This window comes from Lepidochelys kempii, chromosome 6 (genome assembly GCF_965140265.1).
Source record: "Lepidochelys kempii isolate rLepKem1 chromosome 6, rLepKem1.hap2, whole genome shotgun sequence".
Taxonomy (NCBI): domain Eukaryota; kingdom Metazoa; phylum Chordata; order Testudines; family Cheloniidae; genus Lepidochelys; species Lepidochelys kempii.
This window is the reverse complement of record NC_133261.1, coordinates 58,802,535-58,821,145: the sequence shown is the minus strand read 5'-3', so window position 1 is coordinate 58,821,145 and position 18,611 is coordinate 58,802,535. Positions and strand designations below refer to the sequence as shown.

At 43.4% G+C, this 18,611-nt stretch overlaps 1 protein-coding gene across 6 annotated transcripts in view; it reads right to left on the bottom strand.

Moving 5' to 3' along the window:
• The window catches only part of TSPAN18 (tetraspanin 18), a 177,684-nt gene that overhangs the window by 82,325 nt on the left and 76,748 nt on the right, over positions 1-18,611 (bottom strand). The window lies entirely within an intron of this gene.

The following is an 18,611-nucleotide window of genomic DNA, read 5'->3' as shown; positions in this document are numbered from 1 at the left end:
GCACTTGTCAAAAGTTCCTTGAGTGCCTGAATTAACTCAATGAAAACACACAATTTCTCCAGGCATAAATGCAGCAAATTCCCCAAGGGGCAATCCCTTTTCACTCCTCAATGCCACAGCTAAGTAGCCAGCCAGGGCACAGTGGGCCCTTTACAGAGAAGGAGGAATCTGTCCACCAAGGCTATGAAGCATCAACAGAGTTGCTCTGTATCTGTTACTGACTCTTCAGGAGCAGAGCGGCCTCCTCAGAGGTTAGATAGGGTTTCATGGTTGGCGCATTCACAGAGTCATGGATTCCCTGACCTCCAGGCATAGGGGCAGCATGGAAAGAGGCTAGAAGGTGGGAATGAAAGGAAAGAAAGCAGCATCAAGGCCAGCATGGCTGGTAGAGTGAAAGAAATAAGGACACAATAAATGAGATCCAAGATGTAAGCTGGGGCAGACATTTGAAAGATGAAGACAAGAAATGTAAACTCAGTGAAGTGGCAGAGGGAGCGAAGGGAGCACTGAAAGAGGGAGAGGAATGATCTGACTGGGCAAGGAAGATGTATTTTGGATGCACTGGCGTGGAGTGACAGGAATGACAAGGAGGTTGGAGAGGAAGAGGCTGTAGTGATCAAGGAGGAACAGTTTTTGCCTTTGGGACAGAAAGGTGGGAGCAGATTGTCAACAGGTTGTGAGGAAGTTACAAGACTTGGTAACAGTCGGGATGTGTAGGAAGGCAGAGAGGATGGAGTCAAAGATGACCCCACGGTAGCGATGCTATGTGACCTGGAGGAGACCTGCTGTCCACAACAGTGGAGAAAGGCAAAAGTGGAGAGGAGGTTGGGAAGAACAATAAGGAGCTCGTTTTTATCCTTGTTAATTAGAGCTGCCAGTGAGCCATCCAGGATGAGGTGATGGAGAGACTAGGGTCACCAGATGTCCCGATTTTTAGTTCTTTGTCCTGTGTCCCGACCAATGCACGTTCAGGATGCCATTTGTCCCGATATTGTGGCTTTGGCCACTCCAGCGGTTTTTTTTTTTTTTTTTTTGGCTTCAGCAACTCTGCTCCGGCCACCTTTTTTTTGTGGCTTCCCCCATGTGTCCCAATATTTTGTCCATTTCATCTGGTCACCCTAGGAGAGACAGACTGGCTAGAGAGAAACAGGACAGGAAATAAAAGCTGAATCCTTGTGAACGGATCAAGTCTCTCAGGGATGAGGTACTGAGTGAGAAGAGAAGGGGCACAAAACACTGTGCAACTTCCCGTCTTCCTCCATTTTCTGTGTAACTCCCAAGGAGATGCTGAATGAGCCACTTAGAAGTAGGAGTTGAACAAAGAGAGGAGTAGACTGAAAAAGCCAAAGGAGGAGGGGTTATCAGGGAGGAAGAAGTGATCAGCAGTATCAAACACTGCAGAAAGTTCAAGGAGGAGGAGGACAGAGAAAGTGGCCACAAGGATTGCCCAGGGAGAGACTATTCGAGACTTTGTCGACTGACGTTTCACTGGTGTGGGGAGGGTGAAAGGCAGATTGGCAAGTTACTGGCTGTATGTTTCAGAGAAGTAGTAGTTGTAAATGGTAAGAAGAGGGCAGCAAGCGGATGGTGAAGGTGTAGGGAGGCAATGAGAATGGACAAAGATACATGACTAGCCAGGAGGGGATGGAGGGGAGGGGAAAAGTTGGAGGGGATGTACATAGTGAGTAAACAAAAGACCTTGTAGTCAGTGGTTGGGGTAAAGGAGGAAGGGCCCTTGGGAGAGAAGCAGGTAGAGGAAGGTCATATCAGATCTTCTCAGTCTTCCCCTTGGAGAAGTCAGTAGGATGCTGGGAAGAGAGGGGGGAGAAGCACATGCCATACAGAGTAGTTGCTCTGCAGCTCTCTCCCTCTCTACTAAGCAACGTTGGGTCTAGATCGCACTCTCACTGACAGATGGGATTCAGACAGGAACTGGCGCAACACAAACCTATGCCAGAGTGGTTACAGGGCTTCTCTCTCTCCTCACATTACCCCTTCACCACCTCTCTCCTCTGACTAGCACAGCTCTCGCATCCCCTGTGCCCTTTCTAGTGCCAGATGTCACACACCGGTCTGGAGTTTTAGCCTCTTACAGCATAGGAGGCCAGAGAGTGTAACAAACGCATTCATGGTTCAGGAGAAAAGATAGAAGACAAGCTCCTTTCAATCACCCACCAGACTATCCTGGTGAAGCACACTGAGATGGGGGCGCAGCACAGCATACCAAGCCTCCGTTCCCTGTTGTGCTCTCTGAATGAGCCAGCCAGCATGAGCTAGCACAGCACTAATTTTGCTAGCCAGCAAAACGTAAATGTCTTTAGCGTTCAGCAAGCTAGTAAGTGCTAACATCATGCCAGGCCGCTTTCAATTAGATCCCTATCATGCACACTGGTATCGGCATCTCTCCCCTCCACCCCCTCAAACACCTTTGCCTTCCCCAGACAGTGTTATTTCATACTTCCCAGATTTAAAAAAGGAGGGAAACCTGAACTCTAAATGTTGGGACCAGGTCTGACACAGCCAGACTTGTGACACATACACCTCCTATGTTGTTAATTCAGCATTCGTAGGGTGGCAGCACAGTCCCCTGGTCTAACAGCTACACGAACAGTCAGGGAGTCCGGCTTCTATTCTTGGCTCTGACACTGGCTTGCTACATGACCTTAGGCAAGTCAATTAGGAATACATTTCCAGCTAAATCTTCCCTCCATCTCTCACATATGTACGCATACATACTTGCTCCCTGCACTTCACAGACGCAAGCCCCTCAGGCTGCTATATATTCCAAACAGAAGCACCTATGCAAGTGCTAGACTGTTTAAAGGGAGAAAAGTAGTATTGACATGAGTGCAGCTGGTTGCATGTACAAAGTGTAAGCACAGATGCTTGCGTGTGCAATTTTGTCCATGCACATGAGTAGATTGCCCATGGAAGTCTACTCCATTAATCTCTTTAAACCCTGTTTCTTCAAATGTACAATAGGGATATTTTCCTGCCTCTTGGGGGGGTGGGGGGGTAATTCATCCACGTTTATAAAGTGAGACTATCTGATGGAAGGTTTCATAGGCAGGTGCACAAATTACCATGAATCATCAAAGATTCGATTCGGTGACATTTTGAGTAACAATTTTCCCATTCAGTTAGGAAGGTATAGTGCTGCCCTTGTAGGTAACGACTGTTCATTGTCTGAGGCCATTTCAACCTATGCACCACTAGAAACAGAAGCACAGGGCTGTATCATAGTTAGGGTCATTAATGTTATATTTTGAGTTGTATGTGTTCTCGTGAGAGACATATTTATTCATGTACCTTCAGTCATCTCTAATCATAGAGTTAGAAGGGATCACAAGGGTCATGTAGTCTAACCTCCTGCCAAGATGCAGGATTTGTTGTGTCTAAACCATCCAAGACAGATGGCTATCCAGCCTCCTTTTGAAAAGCTCCAGTGAAGAAGCTTCCACAACCTCCCTTGGCAGTCTGTTCCATTGTCCTACTGTTCTTACAGTTAGGAAGTTTTTCCTGAGATTTAATCTAAATATGCTATGCTGTAATTTGAACATATTCCATCTTGTCCTGCCCTCTGTGCTAAAGGAGGACAACTTTTGTCCATCTTTTTATGGCAGCCTTTCAAGAATCTGAAGACCACTATCATATCTACCCTTAATTTCCTTTTTTCCAAACTAAACCTACCCAGTTCCTTCGGCCTTTGCTCATATGGCTTGCATTCCATCCCTTTGATCATTTTTGTCACTCACCTCTGGATCTTTCCCAGTTTCGCTACATGCTGTCTATACATTGGTGACCAAAACTGAACACAGTACTTCAGCTGAGGCCTAACCAGCACAGAATACAGTGGTATTCTCACTACCTGTAACTCGCATGCTATGCCTCTGTTAATGCAACCTAAAATTGCATTTGCTTTTTTTGCAACAGCATCAAATTGTGACTCATGTTGAGGTTGTGATCCACCACAACTCCCAGATCTTTCTCGGCAGTGCTGCTGCCAAGCCAGTTTTCCCCAATTCTGCATTTGTGCATTTGGTTTTTCTTCCCTAAGTGTAGCAACTCACATTTGTCTTTGTTGAATTTCATTTTGTTGTCTATAGGCCAGCTCTGCAATTCATCAAGATCCCTCTGAATTTTAACTCTATCCTCCAAAGTATTGGCCACCCCCCTAGCTTTGCGTCATCTGCAAACTTCATCAGTATGCTCTCTAGGTCATCCAGGTCATTAATAAAGATGTTAAACACCAGACCCAGAACAGATCCCAGTGGAACCCCACTTAAGACTTCCCTCCAACCCGACATCATTCCATTAATAGTTACTCTTTGTTTGTGGTTGTTTAACCAATTATGTATCCACTTAATGGTAGTTCCAGTGAGTCTACATTTCTCCAGGTTACTTATCACAATGTCATGTGGGACTGTGTTGAAGTCCAGATATATTATGTCCACCGCATTCCCCCAATCCACCAGTTACCTGATCATGGAATATTATAGACAGAAAAGACTTATTAGGTCATTTAGTCCATCCCTCCTAGCCAATGAAAGATTGTGCCCTTCCTTGTCCAATATTTGGTCCAATCCAGTTCTGAACAGTGGAAGAAATGGGACTACCCTTCTTTCATTTGCCAGACCATTGCGAATTCTAACAGATCTCATGATTAGGGATTTCTCATATAAACTGTCTACATTAATTTCATCCCTTTACTCCCCGCCCACCTATAATAAATCTGGTAACATGGTGATGTTAGTACTATAAGAAGACAGGAAGCCATCTACGTAGGTTTGCCTCTCCAATCGGTTAGGAGCTCAAACTCCTCTGCAACCTCTACACACTTTCATCTTGCTGATATCTACAATTCCATTTATAGCCATTTGTCACATTTGATAATTAAATCCAGTCATTGTACTCTCTGGTCTGGTAAGTGCACTAGGAATTTATTTTCACATTGTGGCTCCAGTTTGGACAGTAGATGCCAGTTTGTAGCTTCTTGCTGCTGTACCCTCTCTCTGAAATCCTGTGTCCTACCGTGCAGCCCAGGTGCCCAGAGGTGATGGGGAAAAGTTCTCCACCACTAGGCTGAAACTAACTCCTACATTTTGCAGTCTATAAGGGCACTGGCACTGGATTGGTGTATGTAGAAGCAGAGCCATCAGTCTTTCTCGGTTCAGTTCCCAGCTCACCCTAACATCAAAGAGCTGTGTGACAGAAAGCAGATGCCCCCTCCATGTGCAGGCTCTACAGATTCTGCCTACCAGGGAAGTAAGGAGTCCCTCTTCTGTACACACCTCAGTGAAATTTCTTCATATGTGATCCCCCTTTCTCTGTACCCCTGCTGTTTCTAGAACAGCTTTGAGCATAATAAAAGTTCCTAGAGTTGCGCATAGCCACCCAACTGTGCTCACACGTGTCCCTTATACAATGTAATATTGAGATCTCCTCCTCAAATTTGGTGTTTGTGGCTCACAGCCTTATGTTGGTTTAAAGAGCGCAGCTTGGTTCAGTGCTGGAGATAAAAAGTTTTATTCAGCCCTGCTCACAGATCCTTCTCCTGCCAACATTTGTTAGCACTGAGGGGTGGATGCCTTTCTTGTGGGTTTTTCTGATCCCTCTATACTTCCACAATGATGCACATGGGCATAAAAACACAATTAACCAGGCACAATGAATAGAGAGTGAGAGACCAGAGAAGATAATGATGAAAGAAACATCTAAGCTGAATGTTTCTGTAAATCATGAGCAACACCAAACAGATGTAAATCCAGCCAACATCTCATTACATTTTACAGCTACCATGATGTAAATATCTGTACATTAAATAGAGCTAAGATGCAGCCACGGTCTTAGCACTAATTTGATAGATGCTGAGATGAGCTGCATCGTTAATCAACATCTCAGCCTGAAACATGGTAAAAAGCTGTCCGCTCCTTGTTTGATGTGTGTATTTATTTACATAGACAGCTCACGAACATGCTGAAAGGCTGATGAGTATATGGTAGCTTTCCATTTTAAAGCATGCCACCAGGCACTCTGCATGAAGTGGGTCGTCTGGCCAGTGTCACCGGTTTCCATTTATTTCCTTTGGGGGTGCAGGGATGGGGCATCTCACCTCTGTGTCAGACATGACATATCACAGACTTGGCTCCTCGTCAACAACTTGCTATCAGAACACAAGAAAGCACTTCCAAATTTGGCCTCTGCAGCAGCACCACTCACTTCAAAGGCTCTGCACCAGCCTCAGGGACTTCGGTACCTTTGATATGATCATGAGAAAAGTCCCTTGAACACAAGTTGTACACAGCTCCTTGTGCAAAAAAGGGGAGCTAACTTAACAAGATAGGAAGTTAATTAAGTGGGTAAAATCCCACAGGTTGGAGGAACAGCTGAGGAATTATCTATCAGGTCAGTAATGAGGAATAAAAACCCATTACACAGACATTAACAGCTTGACATTAATCTCACACAGACATTAACAGCATTCCAGACCTGGTACAAGACTTGGAGTTCCCCATAGTGGCATATGCAGCAGGAGCTGCAGATCAAGCACTGGGCAAAACACATTTTGCCCACCTGAGGGTGATGCTGGCAATGTGCCCATAGGCTCACACCTATCCAGCATAAAATGGACCAGGTTATAGCAACCCACCTCTTTCACATGAGAATTGAGCCCATGGAGACCATAAACCCCATGTTGCAATGCTCTGTCATGGTCCCAGCAGTCTGGCTGCACTACACACAACAACACATGCTGAAGGGCCTGATTCTGCTCTTCGCGCAAATCAGGAACAGCTCAGCTGAAATCAGAGGTGATAGTCTGGCGTAAGACCAGTGTGAGAATCAGAATCAGGCTCAGAGTTTCCATGTAGCACACTTTATCGAAAAGGAAAGTAGCCATGGGCCATGCTGCAGCCCCTGAAGTTTGGGTTTTGACCATCCCTGTATCAGAGAAATTAAAATGAGGTTCAGAGAGGGCAGAGGGGGAGATAATAGTGAACAGATGACCCACAACCTACTTGATCAAGTGCTGAACAACTCCACTTCCTTTACCCCACAACATCTCCCTAGGCTGCTTGCCATTAAAAAGACTGCATTGCTCACCCATTACCACTCAGCAGCATCGAAGAATGCAATTATTTCCTATTCTATGTATAGGAAAATACTGTGTGTTTGCTCAGATGCCACTCAACAGCACGCCATGACTTTTTAATGGCAGCCACTGCAATAGTGACCCTCATGACATGAGCATGATCAGCAAAAAGGCACTCTGCCCTACTGAACTAGTTCTTCTCAAATTACTCACTAACAATCTATTTTGGGAACATTTTGGCTGTTCCAAGTTACCAAGGCTGTGGAATTTCTATGAATTTTTCCCCCCATAACTCCTTGACCGCCCTCCAAAAAGAGGTCTTCAAAAGGCCTTCCTGTCTTACTGTTACTATTTGCATTATAGTAGAACCTACAGGCTCCAACTGAGATAGAGCTAGAGCTGCTCAAAACTTGGGACTTCTGGTGTGCGAGAAATTTTGGTATTCTAAATCGGAACGAAACAACATTTTTAAAAAAATCCCCCAAAAATATGTTCAGGAAACACTGACTGACACATGGCGTCTCTGAAATGAAATTTGCTCCTTGGGACTGGCAGCTGTTGAGTGAAATGGACATTCACAATAGTTTTATCCCTGGAACATTGCCTGTAATTTAGCGAAAGTTTTTCAAATCTGATTCGCTTTCACAAGAAATTTTGTGTTTAATGAACTGGTGCTTTCCAAAAAAACTCAAGTTGCATTGGAAAATTTCTGATCAGCTCTAGACAGAGCTCAGCTTTGGTAGGTGCCATACAAACATATAGTAAGGGACAGTTCCTGCCCTGAACAGCTTACAGTCTAACTTGGCAGGACAGCAAAGAGTGGGAGAAACAAAGTACTATTATCCCCATTTCACAGATGGGAAACAGACAGAGAGATAAAGGAAGTGACTTGCCCAGAAGATCACACAGTCTGTGTCAGAGTTGGGAAATGAACCAAGATCTCCTTAGTCTCAATCCAGTGGTTTAGTCCGAAGATTTCTTCTCACTCTCTGCCTTTCCCTCTGTTTTTTTTTATTAGTTGTGCATGATGTTCTGTAATTAAGTACTGTATAAAAGCCCATACTCAAAAATTCAATCACCAATCCACTGACAACACTGTGAACAAAGAATTCCCACCTGGCATGCAGAAACCTCCCCAAGGAGACTGGATTGCTTTATGTCATATGCTGTGTGTATGGCAAAACACCTCCAGCATTCGACACGGGTTTTGATCTATTTAATTGCAGGGCATTCTGCTGACCTGACCAATTAGAACAATGTTGCAGTGCATATATTCCTGAAGCAGATGTTTCATACGTTACCTGCACCTTATCAATCAACACAGTTAACACCCCTACCATATGAGATAATTATTTTGCAATTACATTGAAACGAATGATATTTCTTGCAAAGGTTTCATTAATTATCCAGGCTTGCCAAAGGGTAGGGATAATGGAATATTTTCCCATCATCGCTGCCTCTCATTAATCCCAATGCCCTCCTGGCCCAAAATCTATTGGAGAAAGAAACTGAAGGTGCTTCCGGAGTGATAGGATTATATTATCTACTCTGAGGGAGCAGGGTCCCTAATAAAAACATATGCATTAACAACGGCAATTTACATGTTGTTCTTTTAACCAGCACTCCCTTTGTTTTAATATGTTTAAAACGTCTCGATTCTAGGAACCACCACCTTCAGTGTAACCCTTTTAAAAATTATTCCTTCTTTATTGACTCAGGAGCTGCAATTTCTGTTGGCATGAACTATTAATTGAGATTTGCTGTTGCTTTTCCCTTCCTTTCCCTGGTGGCAGACACTGGCTGCTCTTTGGAATTACGAGGCTCTAGCACTAGTGCTTTCACGTTCAAAGCTGCCACTTCATGAGCTCTGATAATCTGGGTATTTTGTACCACTCATTTTCTCAGGTCCTCTTCTCCCTCCTGCATCTCCTTCCTCACATTCATCTGAGCAAGCACACGATAATGTCGCCTCTTGACACCTTTAGGGAGGATTTTCCACGAATGACTGAAGCATCAGAGGAAAAGCTGAGCTCCAGACAATGTACAGCAGGGGTCTGAGTCTGCATTGCTGGCAATTCAAGTACCCTGTGACAGAGAGCTTACTCTGACCAGGTTTTGATTCTCCCTTTCAGAATTTAGTGCCATTTGTTCATTCCATTGGAGGCTCTGGGCATCTCCAGCATACATTTTTACTAGTTCAGTGCTTTAAGAGATTTCCAAGGGAAAGAAACTGGTATGCAAGGGGGTATTTTATAGCCTTGTATATCTCTTCAACTCTCTCTTGGAATGCATGCTTAATACCTCATAGCTAGTATCTCTGGTTTATATCTTCTTCAGATCCCCTTTCTCTAAACAAACTCCAGCCTTCCCACCAAACACAAAACATTCCTCTTAAGATCCAATTATTTTTCTTTAAAAGAAAAACAAAGAAATAACAATTTTAAAGGACTTAGCAATGATATTTCAAGAGAGACAAGCTCAAACAAACCCATAACTGCATGGTAGAGACTCAGGAGAAAGCCATAGGCAGGTATTTATGGAAAAGGATAAACAGTGCTATTCCATTATCCTCTAGAAATGAAGACTCAAAGCTTGTAAAATTCCCTTCCCACCCCTCCACTCAATCTAAACCATTATGACCACAAACCAAAGCTATTACATATTGTGAGTCTTGGCATTTTCGTCATCTTCCAAATATCTAGCACATGGCTCAAAGGTTTAAACATAAAGGTTTCACTAATTCAGACCAATGAGTTTTGTGGTTAGTGCTTGAAATGAGATTGCCAAGTGCAAAGGAAAATTGTTTCTCTGAGCACAAAAGAAAAACACTAAAACCCCTTAGCCCGCAAACTTTCTGCTTACCAACTCCCTGCCCCACCCACCCATTCCCTCATGAACTCCTTTACAAAACCAAAGGTAGTCCTAGCTCTATTGACACAAAAAATAAACCCATAATTTAAAAAAGCAAGGAATTTACCACAGTTCACTTTCAAATTATCAGTCACACTCTGCATAAGGCTGTTCTAGAGGGACAGATCAACATCATTGCAGAGTATAAATAAGATTCCTGAAAGAAATGCTGATGGGAGTTAACCAGATTAGAGCAGTTTTATATTAAAGGCAGCTTTACACCAAGTCCTATGGTGAAGGGAGTCTGCTCTACAGCCTTAGCTAACAGGCAGTTGGTTTTTAGCTCATGCGCTAGAGGCTCATGCACTAAGCTCCAGAGGTCCCAGGTTCAATCCCTCCTGCTGACAACCGGGGTCTGTCGGTGTTACACTATTCCCTACTAAGATAGATGTACACATGCTAGCTCTGCTCAAGCTAACGAGGTAAAAAGTGACAATGTAGCCAAAGTGGCACGGGCAGCAACTTGGGCTAGCCTCCCAAGTACAACCCCATCTGCAGGGCTGTCCCTAGGAGGGTGCAGGGCCTGGGGCAGAAGTGACAAATCCATCACTTCTGGGACCGACCCGCCACTTCTGGGACCGACCGTGCCAGCCAATCGCACTGGCCCATGGGGCCCCGCAAAGCACAAGGCCTGGAGCAGTCACCCTGATTCACCATACCCAAGGGATGGCTCTGCCCATCTGAGTACATGAGGTGGGGGCAAGAGTCTAGCTGCTGTGATCATATTGCTATTTTTAGCTCACTAGTCTGAGCAGAGCCAGCATGTGTATATCTAGCTAAACTGGGAATTACACCTCCCAGCTGTAGTACAGATGTCACCCTTAGCGTTAGCTAACCAGGGTCTGACCATGCAACAGATCTACTCACTGAGGAAAGGCTGTAGGATTGGCCCCTAAAGGAAGAAGAGTCTCAGAATTTTCAATCTTTTTGGCACCATCATCACCAACAATAGAGAGCCAGGAGCTGCGAGGGTCATTTTCAGAGTGACGCCAGAACGAACTACTGATAGCACAAATCTGTATGGATGGAGCCCACTCCTCCGAGGCTTCCAAACACATATGCCCTAATTCATCATGGATGGCTATCTGAGAACATCAGTAGCTGGAAGGGGTGAAGAGTCAGAACTTCTGGAAATAAACAATAAACAGTGCACAATGAACCACACGGTACAAGGAGGGATTCAACATTAACAAGGTGGTGGAAGATAGGATCATTCTGCCTTTTCCTCCAGTAGAATGAAAACCTCATTTCCAGGAGACAGGCAGCTCTTACAACCCCACAGCATCTAAAAAAGGCGTAATGGCTTCCTAACACTCAAATCCTTCAGGAGACAGCAAACTATAACAGACCACTTTTTATTTTTTTGCAATGCAAGGTAGAAAATGTGTGAGACAGTTCACTGGACCAAAACATATGTATTACTACCAAGAAACTTATTAGCAACCACAGCATGTGGTGAAAAGAAAAGATGAGGTCATGTTTTCCTCCAGCTAAAGCTCAGTTGTACAGCACCTTATGGCAGTTCTGTGCTGTATGGTATTTAGTGAAATTACAGTATGCAAGAGGGAACTACAGGGGGAGAGAGGGAAGGCTGTTTATTTCCTGTTGGTTACTTTCTCATGGCAGCATTCTTGAGGACTCTTGCCAGTTTACATTACTAGCACATGTGTCCCATTCTCAACTGTTTTTCATTAGTTCTTCACTTTTTCTTTCCACCCCATCCCAGAGTTTGCTGTTCTCTCCTTCTTTGTTCAATGGCTTTAACAACTGGAAAGCCCCAGAGTACAATAGAAGCCAGAAAGCATGGAAGTGGAAAGTTAGTTTGGTTAATGTTGCATTATTAACACCACATACATGGTAACATGTATATAACACAGTGAGATGCCCCTGCTAATTCTGCAGCAATATCAAATGAACCCAGTACCTAAAGTTCAGAGGATCTCAAAGCACTTTTAAAAGATGGGCAATTTTGATAAGCCCCATTTTACAGATGGAGAAACAGAAACAGATCACGGTCACAGAATATCAGTGAAAAAGTCACTCTGGTCTCTTGACACCCAGTAACCGGTGCTAATCACCAGTGCACTGCCTCTCTGTTGCACAGTTAAAGCTAGAGAAGTAATTTTCTGGGACAAAGATGCTACAGCAACAGAGGCAGGGAGTGATGCAATGCAAATCTTTAGGAGACAAGTGGAAAACCCAGCAGTTCTGAGCTGGTGAACAGAAGAGGTCCAGAAATCATCAAAAAGAACTATGCTCCCATTGAAATCGGTATTAAAAATCCCACTCACTACAGTGGAAGCAGGACTGAGCTCCCAAAGAATATTCCCCATAGAGTGAAACCTTTTGGCCCACATTTTCAAGTGACTAGTGACTGAGTACCTCCATATCTAGGTGCCCAACTTGAGATGCTTTGAAGGGGGTTGATTTTCAGAAAGTGCTGAGCACCCGGTTCCTGAGGATCATGCCCCTTTAAGCAGCCTCAACTTAGGCACACAGACTAGGAGGTACTCAAAGTCGCTAGTCAGTTTTGAAAATGTGGGCTTTTTGTCTTGCTAATCTATGCCATATTTTATGCCCCCCCATCCCTTAAGGCTCCACATCAGAACAAATATCTTATTTTAATATCTAATTTTCAAAATGTATGTTCTCTGTGCATGTGCTTATAACAATCCATAGAGGCTTGAAACCAAAACTTATTTTCTCAGCAATTTATTTTCCCTCCATTATGCTACTTTCTTCACTTGCAGGGTCTGCTCCTGAGAACTGGGCTATGCACTAAAGCGAATTGATTTTTTGGTTCACTAGCTGAACGAAAATATGTGAAAATGTTTTTTTGTTTCACATCGGCATGAAACAAAGATTTTTTGGTTTCCTCAGCGAAACAAAATACCAAAAAAAAAAAAAAATTCATTTTGGGTCAGTTGAAATCAAGACATTTTGCTTTGGGGCATGGATAAACACGAGGAGGAGGCACGTCCCCGTTTTATATCTTAGTAGGCCAGTGGTTGTGACTCTCACCTACTATGGGGGGACCCAACTTTGAATCTTTGCTCTGAGGCAGGGACGTGAACCCTGGTCTCCTCACTCCCAAGACAGTGGTTTAACCATCAGGCTATTGGCTATTCGGGGGTGCATTTCTCTCAATCTCTCCTGCTGAAGCTGCTCTACTTTGTCTAAATAATTAAATATTCACTGGAAAAGGGACTGGACCTCGGATGCCAGCTTCCCATGGGAGCAGCCTAACCACCAGGCTACAGAGTGATTCTCTCTTTCTCTGGCCCAATTAATAGTTAAATATTTATACAAAATGTAACAACTTCATCAGGAGAGACTGAAAGAGACTTACCTCAGAGTACACTATACCCATTAGTTAGAGTACTTGCCTGGGATATGGAAGAGAATGGAAAACTTGTGTTCAAATTCCTGGTCCAAATCAGGCAGTGTGAGGTCCTGAAGGTGGGTATTCCAGATGAGTGCTCTGACCATTGAGCCAGAAGGCAAAAGGGGGGCACAGGCACCATCACCTGTTATGAATCTACCCCAAAACATTTATTTTTGGCCAAAACTATTTGGCTAATTTGACATGAATTTGTGAATAATTTTGGGTCAACCAAAACAGCATTATTTGATGAACAAACTCTTAGTCTGAAAAAATTCTCCCAGCTTTACTATGCACACTGGTTTGTTATTGTAGGGTTATGCTTCACAAGTGGGGCTGTGCACCCGGTTTTATTTTTTATAGGGTTGCCTGTGAATTCTTACTGCAAATGAGCATGGCTTCACTGATGCCTAATTCCTTTCCTCACTAATTTGTATTGTTTCCGTTCCCCCCCACTCCCCCGACTATTGCAATAAACGTCACATTCTGCATGTCAGCATTTCACACCATGCTGGAAACCATGAGAGTGGGAAGAGCACGACACTTCCCGCAAGAGCTTGAGCAATCCTGACTGAGGAAGCGTGTGAACAAAAAGGAGTCTATTGGCCTGATAACATTAGCTTTTAAGAGAGCTCAGCTCTCATCTAAACCATTCCACGAGAATTATGATCTATGGCAGACAGAATATGGGCTAATTAAGCAGAGTTTGCTCTCAACAAACCGCAAGAGGAAAAAAACAACAACTTTAAATTGCTTGAACTCTCCACTGAATTATTTGTTTTGGACTCATACAGAAATCAGGCTCCCGCTAATATCACCACAGTTCTGTCTCAGCCACTAAAGCAGGTAGCTTTCTTCAAGGTCTATATTCCATTCTAGATGAAGCCAGATCTATAAAAGATCTTCAGAATGGGACTTCCAGATGCTGTAAGCTGAGCAGAGCTCCTCCAGGGGGGAAAATCTCTCTTTTGGCTCACCTGGGAGAAACTGCGGCCTACAATCCATTATTAGCTAAGACAGCTTACAGCGTCCGGCTACCAGTTGGCAAGACTCAGCAGTCTGGAGACAGCTGAGGCAAGGACCATAAAGGAATAGTTTCAGACAGCTGAGAAATGTTTTCAGGTGCGTGGGAAGTCAGCCCAGGAATCAGGAGAAGGCTGTGGGTTCATGAAACTCACTCTCTTTTGCAAATGTGCAGCCCAACCCTAAGCTTTAGACACCAGGTCATGAAGGAGAGTTTAAATCTTTGAGATTTTGAAGTCAGAAGCTACCCAGGCAGAGGTATTTATTCAACTCAGGTGTATCTAACTGAAGAATCAGATGCCTCCTGTAACTTGAAATAAGCAACTCTGAGTCCCACAAAGGTGAAAAGATGAAAATGGCATGGGCATGACTGGCCATCAAGCGTGCCCTACAACATATGTGCCAGAACCTCAGGAGTAGGATATATGATGCTAAAGCCCCTTCCCCAACACTGCTCCCTCAGTATGGGATAAGTGGCATCATTTAAGGAAAAGAAATAGCTTGGGATTGCTAAGAGGGATGAAGAAGGTTCAACAACTGGCTTTCCTCACAGCAGAGGAGAGGAGAAATAGCTTCTTATGCTCAACCAGCAGACGGACAGACAGACAGACATCCCCTCTGCCCTCTCTTAAGCGTTAATTTGCTAAGTCAGACAAAGTGGTGTGCTCTTAAGCAGGTTGCCTTCTTTCAGATGAGCACGTGTGTCTGCCCAACAATGAAACAAGAAAATACCTCATTTAAAAAAAAAAACAACAACCCAGGAAAAAAAAAAAAAAAAAAACACCACCACCACCAAAACCATGAGAGGCAACATCCAGATTCTGGGACAATCCCCAGTAGGCCATTTTTCATCATATTGCAATCAGCACATCCAGACTGCATAAGGAGCTCTTGCAGTAAAACACTGAGAGTCCCTAGCTGAAAGGAAACAAGGTGCTATACTTCAGAGACCAACAAAAGGAGCAGAGAGACGCAGCAAAGCAAATTCCGAAAGGCCTGATTCACAACACCTAACTGGCTTGTTGGCATATGGAGAAAAAACTGGAGAAGTATCTGAGACATTCCCATGAGGTTAGACACAAACGAGTATCTTATATTCTGGGCATCTGAGCGATGATATTTTATCTTTACCCAGAACAGTTTTCTCCTATATGAAAGTGATAAAAGTACACATATCTTTATGGTCACCTTGGGAATAAAAGAAAGAGAGTGTGCTTCCAGGAAGATGTTATGTGTAAGGGGTCCTCAACTCTGGAATGCACTCCCTGGACCTGCTGACCTCCAGAACACACAGCAAAGTCCATCATTGTACTTGGGCATTTGAGAAGTAAGGGGTGCACTAAGGGCTGGAATATGCTGATCTCATATTTCTGGTTGGTCACTGTCCAATTATGGGGAGGTGTTTTTGTTTTTTGTTTTGTTTTTTGAGGGTCATATGGACAAAGTTTGAAAGTTTGTCTCCCTCTGCCCCCTCGTATAGCATTGCACAATGAAGCAGGTGTTTATGGTAATGCTTTATGTTCTTGAATTTTTGCCTCTCTGAAGCATCAGGTATTGATGAATGATGAAGACAGGAAAACAGACTAGATGCACAGCTGGTCTGATCCATTCTGGCAACTCTCAAAGTATTAACTGCCACTGGTGACAAAGAATCAGAATTTTGAGACAATGTTAATAATCAACTTTATTTCTACAGGATAAAGTTCCAGATAATACTTCTATTCTCTTAATGCACAAAAGAGAAATTAAGCCTCTAAATTCAATGCAACAAGAGTTTTCTTTCTGCTATGAATTTCAAAAGTCTCTGATTTGGGGTCTGTGTTCTGCTAACTTTGTCCAGGCTTTCAAAAAAGGCCAGATTCTTATACAATTAGTCCCACTGGAGCCAGTGGAGCTCCTCATAAGGGTTTCAGGATCAGGGTCCAGATCTGGACATGCCTTGAGGTGGAAAATGTATGAATATAATTAATGCTATTATTCTTGCATTTCTCTGTATACAGAGAGGTAAAAATAGATTATTCACACTTCTTACAAAAGTGCAAATGAAGAGAGAAAATATTTTGGATCCCAGGATTCAAGGTAAGCAGCAGCCAGGAATGTTTTATCCAAATAGTTCCATGATGGTAAATGCTACCGATAGTCTATGCTTCCTGAGTTTTCTATTTAATCAGGAAAGCAACTGGTTAAGTGACCCAGGAATTGACAGCTATGTGCCAAGATTTGCTCAGGGAGTTACAGGAAAAGTCTGTGTCACATTTGGGGAAGGGTCCTAGTTTGGGGAACAAGCTCCAAAAGCCACAGATACTGTAAAAACATCAGGTTTCCCTAGAGTCACTGCTCTAGTTAGTATGTGACAGGAGCTGAAGTTACTGGAGTGGGTTTGCAACTTGTGATAATTTAATGGCTTTGCTTTATCATCCACTTTAGCCTTGGTTTGCCTTATGAATTACTTTGTTTCCATAATGCTGCAGTATGGCAAGTGACTCCCACGCGTTGTTTTCATTCATAAGGCTTTATATCCCCCAACCTGACTAAAATTACAGCTCCATGCTGCGTGGCTGGGTTAGCACCAGTCAAATCTGCTAAATAAACCACCTCATTTTAAATTATGGAAATAAGACCTTCAGGAAAAGATGGTGCTCCCGTTTTAACTTAAGCTGGCAGCAGTCGTTCTTATAAATTAACGGGTGCCTTCATTAATAGGAGCATCTGCTAGTTGGAAAGCCCATCCTCTCTCCTTGTTTCACCCTATCACTGCAATGTCTTATCTCTATACCTTTCCAGGAGTTACACTTCTAGGGAATTTGAATGTACACAGGACTTAAATATACCCTCCTTATAGTATAACACAAGTATTTTAAAAGCAGAGTGTGATAGCAGCAATGTCTCCATTAGACCCGGCACATGACCCATCTAGGAACTTGCTTTTGAATGTTACTTGATAACTAGAATGCTAGCCAGGAAATCTTACTACTTAGTTACTCTTTGCTCTGTGTGTCTTTTCCCACTTATCCAGGGTACCCTTTTCTAACCTGCACTAGATTCATTTGACAGTGAATACTGCAGAAGAGGTGGATTACACCCCACACTAGCATATCAGTGTGGTATAATGAAGCGTGCAAATAAGACTAATGCCTTTGGAATTGAGACAGAGAGAAGTTAATTGAGAAGGATAGGAAAGTGACTACAAATACATTGCAGGATTAATGCAGAACCCAATGATTTGGCAGTGGCTGTGATGGTCTTGCTAGTTAAGAGTAATCATGTTACATCTTACACTCATTCACACCCTTGTGACATACTTTCCTGTGACCTTCTCTCCTCTTGTTTGGGTCACCAATCAAAGGTGACCCCCAGTCACCGAGCACCTCCTCTGGGGGTTTATTTAAACAGACAAATCGTTTTGGAGAAATGGGAGCATCACAGAGTGACATCCAGGTGATTTCCTGAGGTTTCAGACAAGATTAAAAGAACCAGTGATACACAGCCTTGCAATTTCTCTGTTTGCCTCTTGCCACCAGCCAGACTTCTCCAATTCCCTTATTTTAACTCCTTTGTTGCTCCTCTCTTCACTCCTCTCTCACTAGACCTGCAACCCAGCTGCTTTGTACAGCCTCCATCAATTGGATGGAATCTACCTTCAGACTACTTCAAAAGGACACTCGGATTAGCTGGGGTGGGGTGGTGCCTCCCAGAATGCTCTCCGCTTTTCTCAAAAGGAGAGCACTCTCGGACATGTCCCCAACTACTGCTTGTCAAAAAATAAAAGAAATCAGAATATTCAGCACTTATGCAGACCTTTTTTTTCTTCAAACTTTAATCTTCCCAACACAACACAACCCCACCCTGTGAGATTGGTCAGCATTATACCCATTTTGCAGTCAGGAAAACTGAGACACAGAGGCGGGACATGACTTAACCTAGGACATAGCTGGGAAACGTCGTCACAATGGAGGGATTAGAACCTCATAGGTGTTGGTTGCTAATCCTCTACTCTAACCACAAAAATAATCTCTCCCCCATATAACTAAATCCCTTCACTTTCCAATATATTGCAGCTCTCTCCTGCCACCAGGATACTAGGCCAATATATCCAATTTTGCTTATGTTAATATTTTTAAATGTTTCATTTAAAGGGGAGTTGAAAGATCACCAGAAAAAACAAACAAACAAGTCCTCACCATTCTAACAGTAAATCAATGTCCA